The sequence below is a fragment of the Salvelinus namaycush genome, chromosome 34 (assembly GCF_016432855.1).
Source record: "Salvelinus namaycush isolate Seneca chromosome 34, SaNama_1.0, whole genome shotgun sequence".
Taxonomy (NCBI): Eukaryota; Metazoa; Chordata; class Actinopteri; order Salmoniformes; family Salmonidae; genus Salvelinus; species Salvelinus namaycush.
In genome coordinates this window covers 6,508,560-6,515,639 of record NC_052340.1, presented here as the reverse complement: position 1 = coordinate 6,515,639, position 7,080 = coordinate 6,508,560, and the positions used below count along the sequence as shown (strand labels likewise).

The 7,080-nt window shown below is 49.5% G+C and overlaps 1 pseudogene; it reads left to right on the top strand.

Annotated features, from left to right (window-relative positions):
- The first annotated feature begins 380 nt into the window (after window positions 1-380).
- Window positions 381-7,080, top strand: part of LOC120029143 — a 52,015-nt pseudogene continuing 45,315 nt past the window's right edge.

Below are 7,080 nucleotides of genomic sequence, written 5' to 3'. Positions count from 1 at the left end.
TTGCCCATGGTAACATACCCATCGTGCCTTGTGTTTCCTCTTTCATTCTCCCCACCCGCCATCCTCAAACTGACTGTGGATGCATCCAAACTGGCACTCTATTCCCTATATAACGTGCTACTTTTGACCAGAAACTATAGGGTGCCATTTGGTACCCAGCCTGTGTTGATACAGATGTAGGATCTTAATTCGATCCCTCTTTTGTTGCTGAGAAATTTCCACTCAACAGGAAATGCAAGCTTGTCATGTATTCAAGGCTGAGAAAGGCTTCTAGCACGTACTTCTATGAGAAGACTACAAATTGTAATTCATCTAGAAGCTAAAATCACCTAGGATGCCCTAAGATAGTCAGGATATTGCAACAGAAATGCATTACAAAAATGACGTAGGTTTTATTCACATCAAAAACGGGAAATAAACACACACACACACACACACACACACACACACACACACACACACACACACACACACACACACACACACACACACACACACATGGATTAGATTGAAATGGGACAGGGCATTCTAACCCCCTATCATCCATACCCCCTACCCTCCTTCCCTCCTTTCCTCCCCTCTTCCCCTCCCTCCCTTTTCTCCACAACCTCATCTGATGATCTCCCTCTTTTCCCCTCCTTCTCTTCACTACCCTCTGACTACCCTATCTCTCTCTCTCTCTCTTCTCTCTTCCTCTCTCTCTCCTCCTCTCTCCTCTCTCTCTCTCTCTCTCTGTCTGTCTCTCTCTCTCTCTCTCTCTCTCTCTCTCTCTCTCTCTCTCTCTTCTCTCTCCTCTCTCTCTCTCCTTCTCTCTCTCTTCTCTTCTCTCTCTCTCTCTCTCTCTCTCTCTTCTCTCAGGTTCCCCAGGATCAGGGATATGCGTAACATCACGGCGGTGGCTGGGAGGAACACCTTTATAAACTGCCGTGTGATTGGCTATCCCTACTACTCAATCAAGTGGTACAAGGAGGGACTTCTGCTGCCCGACAACCATCGTCAGGTGGGTTCATTTTTGTACACAAACCAAAGCAACAAGAAAACCCCTAACTAACATGAACAAACCCATGAAATATCCCAAACTGCACTCTATTCCCTTCACAGTGCTTTTTGACCAGAGCCCTGTAGACCCTCGTAAAACGTAGTGTACTATATTAGGAGTAGGGCGCCATTTGGGATGCGATCCACCGTATAAATCAAGTGCCTATGTAAACTATTAAAGTGCTAGTATTCCCATGGTCAGGGAATCTTAATCTTAATCTTGATCTTGATCTTGATCTTGATCTTAATGCTAATCTTGATCTCAGGTGGTGTATGAGAACGGTACTCTGAAGCTAAGTGACGTCCAGAAGGTCTTGGACGAGGGGGCGTACCTCTGCAGCGTGCTCATCCAACCACAGATCTTCATCAGCCAGACCGTCTACGTCCAGGTCAAAGGTCAGAGGTCACTTGCTCTACAGGAAGTGGGGTGGGCTGGTCGTTTATGTTCAGTTGTAGGACAAGTGTCGCTCTGTATGCTTGTGGCTGTCTGTGTTTACTGGAAGCGGTGCCTGTGAGTGAGTGAGTTTGTGTTTGAATGAATGTGTGGGAGAACGTGGGAGTGAAAGAGAGAGTGAGAGAGTGAGAGAGTGAGAGAGAGTGCACGCGTTGCCTCTAATAACCTCTGATTAAGGGCCTGGAGTGGCCTACTGCACCCTCTCAACCACTCAGCAATTACACAAAGCAAGAGTGCTATTGTGCGGATATATATGTGTGTGTGTGTGTGTGTGTGTGTTTGTGTGTGTGTGTGTGTGTGTGTGTGTGTGTGTGTGTGTGTGTGTGTGTGTGTGTGTGTGTGTGTGTGTGTTTATGTGTGTGTGTGCGTCTCGTCATTTCTCTGATTTAATTAGATTAATTTTAACGAGGCCCAAATTAAATCCCCAGATGTCTCAGCTCGACGCCCCCCCCCCCCCCCCCCCACTCCAATTTCTTGCCCCCCCCCCCCCCCCCACTCCTACTGTGGTCACCATGGCAACGCCATTCTTCCCCCTGCCGATTGGGCCCTAATTAGAGCAGCTATTATGGGCTGGAGAGGAGAGGGCTGGGGAGCCGGGGAGACGCTGGATTCCAGGATTAGATTGACTGGAGATCACAGGGAAGGTTACTCACCATAAACTACCAACCAGCCCACCACCCATTCTGAATCACTCAATGTGAACTCTCTCTCTCTCTCTCTCTCTCTCTCTCTCTCTCTCTCTCTCTCTCATATGTATGTATCTGCTTTCCTCCCTTTCTGTTGCTTTTTTAACCTTTCCCTCTCCTCTTATTCTATCTCGCTCTCCCTCCCGTTTTCCGTCTCTCAGTGCCCCCTCTGATCCAACCCTTTGACTTCCCCCCCACCTCCATTGGGAAGCTCATGTACATCGCCGCTGGTGTTCTGGCGACATGCCCATCCACATCACCTGGCGTAAGGACGGCCAGGAGATCGTGGCTCGTCGGGCGTCAACATCGAGACCAAGGAGTACATGAGCTCGCTGCAGATCGGCAAGGTGTCGCTCAAACACAAGGCAACTACACCGCATCGCTAGCAACGACGCCGCCACCGTCAGCTCTGAGAGGCAGCTCACTGTCACAGGTGAGACAGGGCCGGTTGACAGACAGACAGACAGACAGACAGACAGACAGACAGACAGACAGACAGACAGACAGACAGACAGACAGACAGACAGAACAGACCACCGTCAGGCTCCAAGTTTAATTTCTCCCTCCCCTCCCTACAGTGCCTCCTCAGTTTGTGTGTCCAGCCCAATAACCAGGATGGGATCTACGGCAAGGCGGGGGTCCTCAACTGCTCCGTGGACGGATACCCCCCTCCCAAAGTCATGTGGAAGCACGCCAAAGGTACCCATCCTCACCCGTTGATTTACGCCATTTGCCAGTACTGTTTACTCTAGCCATGTTTGATACCAGCCTAAATCATTCAGACGTCCTGTACCGCTTAACAGACACATTTATCCAAAGTCAGAGCGTCTATCGAATGTGAATGACCTTATTATGACCTTGATAATCACAGTGGAATCACCCGGTGAAACCCACTCCCCTCATCCCCTCCGCAGGTATAGGGAACCCCCAGCAGTACCACCCAGTGCCTCTGACCGGTCGGATCCAGATCATGGGGAACGGCTCCCTGCTGATTCGTCACGTCCTGGAGGAGGACCGGGGCTACTACCTCTGTCAGGCCTCCAACGGCGTGGGCTCCGACATCAGCAAGAGCATGGTCCTGACGGTCAAGAGTGAGTCTGACCCGCAAGCTTAACCACACACTGTTAACCACACACACACACTGGGTGGGCTCTGGCATCAGCAAGAGCATGGTCTTGACGGTCAGGAGTGAGTCTGACACGCAACTGGAGCACGGCCACACGTTCTCAACCACACACTAGGGCGAAAGTTAGCCTAGCGGTAACAGCGTCGGGCCAGTAAACGAAAGGTCGCTTTGTTCGAGTACCTGAGCCGACAAGGTGAACGATCTGTAAACGTGCCCTTGGGCAAGGCACTAAAACCCTCGTTTGGTCTAGGAGTGCTGAACTACTAAGGCTGACCATATAAAGCAACACATTTCACCGCACCTACCTGGTTTATGTGGCAATAAAAACACACCGTGCTCTCAACCACACACATACTGGGCGAGTTTGACCGCAAGCTGACCACGCAGTGAGGAACATAAACAGGGTACTTGGTCACTTATCGAAGGAAATTAGTTAATAAAAATAAGGATTGTTACTCCTCTGGTTCAACAAAGGGGTTTATTTGTTTTAGCTTAATTTAACCAGGCAAGTCAGTTAAGAACAAAGTCTTATTTTACAACGACGGCCGACACCCGGCCAAACCCGGACGACGCTGGGCCAACTGTGCGCCGCCCTACGGATTCGAACCAGTGACTGTGGTGACGCCTCTTCGACCGTTGCGCCACTAGGGAGCCCTAAGGTTTAATATACCTTCCTGGTATAGAGATTGTGGCTTTGCTATTGTATCCCACTGAAGATGGCTGCCGGGGAAACACTTTGCTGGGGAAACACTCTGCTGGGGAAACACTCTGCTGGGGAACACTCTGCTGAGGAAACACTCTGCTGGGAAACACTCTGCTGGGGAACACTCTGCTGAGGAAACACTCTGCTGGGAAACACTCTGCTGGGGAACACTCTGCTGGGGAAACACTCTGCTGGGAAACACTCTGCTGGGGAAACACTCTGCTGGGGAACACTCTGCTGGGGAACACTCTGCTGGGGAAACACTCTGCTGGGGAACACTCTGCTGGGGAAACACTCTGCTGGGGACACTCTGCTGGGGAACACTCTGCTGGGGAAACACTCTGCTGGGAAACACTCTGCTGGGAAACACTCGCTGGGGAAACACTCTGCTGGGGAACACTCTGCTGGGGAACACTCTGCTGGGGAAACACTCTGCTGGGAAACACTCTGCTGGGGAAACACTCTGCTGGGGAAACACTCTGCTGGGAAACACTCTGCTGGGGAAACACTCTGCTGGGAAACACTCTGCTGGGGAAACACTCTGCTGGGAAACACTCTGCTGGGGAAACACTCTGCTGGGAAACACTCTGCTGGGGAAACACTCTGCTGGGAAAAACTCTGCTGGGGAACACTCTTGGGGAAAGGAAACACTCTGCTGGGAAACACTCTGCTGGGGAAACACTCTGCTGGGGAAACACTCTGCTGGGGAAACACTCTGCTGGGGAAACACTCTGCTGGGGAACATTCTGCTGGGGAACATTCTGCTGGGGAACATTCTGCTGGGGAACACTCTGCTGGGGAAACACTCTGCTGGGGAAACACTCTGCTGGAGAACACTCTGCTGGGGAAACACTCTGCTGGGGAAACACTCTGCTGGGGACAACTCTGCTGGGGAACAACTCTGCTGGGAAAACACTCTGCTGGGGAAACACTCTGTGGGGAAAACACTCTGCTGGGGAAACACTCTGCTGGGGAAACACTCTGTGGGGAACACTTGCTGGGGAACACTCTGCTGGGAAACACTCTGCTGGGAAACACTCTGCTGGGAAACTCTGCGGGGAACACTCTGCTGGGGAAACACTCTGGGGAACACTCTGTGGGAAACACTCTGCTGGGGAAACACTCTGCTGGGGAAACACTCTGCTGGGGAACACTCTGTGGGGAACACTTGCTGGGGAAACACTTGCTGGGAAACACTCTGCTGGGGAAAACACTCTGCTGGGGAAACACTCTGCTGGGGAACACTCTGCTGGGGAACATCTGCTGGGGAAACACTCTGCTGGGGAAACACTCTGCTGGGAAACACTCTGCTGGGGAAACACTCTGCTGGGAAACACTCTGCTGGGGAAACACTCTGCTGGGGAAACACTCTGCTGGGGAAAGAGAGAGCGAGAGAGAGAGATTTTATGACTGTAGGGATCAGTCTTCAAAAAACACTTTGTGCTTAATCATTAACTGCAATCAATCTGTCGACCCTGCACTGGCCTTCAGTGACATCAGCATCTAAACACACACACACACCTTTGCCCTCGTGGTGTTGATAAACTGCTCTTGTCGTGTATGTTAGCCTCTGAGGCCTCTGGCCCCTAGTCTAGCCGTAAATAGCAGACTGTCCTCCTGTAGCGACTTTACAGACAGCAGAGACGTTTCCCATTCACTCACTACCTGACTTTATCTTGCTCTCACTCGTTGTTGCTCTAGCTCTCTCCTCTCCTTCGCGCACTTGCTGTGTATGTGTCTCACTCTGTTCTCTCTCTCTCTCTCTCTCTCTCTCTCTCTCTCTCTCTCTCTCTCTCTCGCTCTCTCTCTCTCTGAGACGGTGTTAGTGTTATTGATTGAACTGTTCCTCTCCTCTGCCTCCCTCAATTCTGTCCGTTTCACTCGGCAGAGAGAGGGAGGAGAGGGAAGGATGAATAAGTGATGAAAACAAAACAGCGGAACTCTCCTCGGATCGATTGTGTGTGTGTGTGTGTGTGTGTGTGTGTGTGTGTGTGTGTGTGTGTGTGTGTGTGTGTGTGTGTGTGTGTGTGTGTGTGTGTGTGTGTGTGTGTGTGTGTGTGTGTGTGTGTGTGTGTGTGTGTGTGTGTGTGAAGAGTAAGGGAGGAGCTGAAGAGGATGGTGTGTGAGCGATTGAAGAAGTGGAGAGAGGGATAGATGGAGTGCACATCCTTCTGGGTGCTCATTCACACAGTCCCCGTCAAACAGAATACGAGAGGAGAAGGTGTGCAGTTCTTATTAACATTGGCCATAGGTCTACTTTACTGGAATGCTACTTTATCGTGCAGAGATACTTTATCGTTTCCCAAAACATAAACGTCATCTTTAGCGCTAAGATCGTTGTTCCTCCGTTGCCTAATGGAGTAAACCTTTCACAAAGTGGTTCTTGGTAGTCTTCAACAAATCTACTTTGAAACAAAAGTGCACACCTCACACACATGGTTATGGGCTTAAAAAAAAGAAGACACCTGTACCATGTCGGATATTGCATCCCAATATTACACGTTATATACATCGCAGAAGACTGAAATATAACAAAACATAGAAACAACAGATTAAAAAAAATAAAAAAATCTAATGCTATTAATGATAAAATTATGAAAAATATTAGTAACATTCCACCCATGAGGCCACTAGGTCATTGGACTGCAGGAAAATAAAAAAAAACAACGTCTCTGGTTGAAAACATCCGATGTGGCAACGATATGAGTCCGGGGGGAAAAAAGTGTAAATAGGAACATTTTGGTCATGAAGTTAGTCTCGTCCAAAACTGAGATTTGCAAGATAATTAGAAAAAAATGAAAAAAACTATGTCACGGAATGAAGGGTGCGTAACAGTTTTCCGTGGGTTGGGTTTATTTTCATCCTGCTCACATGCCCACAGCTGGCAGCACCCAAGTAATCGTCAATGTGGAGTGCAGATGCATGTGACCCGATCATAATTCCCAACAATGACCATGGTCAATTTTGTGTGACTTTGGATATCCCCATGGGTCTAGTTAGGGGCCATCAGTAAATTACACAACGTTCGTACATGGGCCAATGTTTTAAAAGTTCAATAGCTCCAAATTTCAAT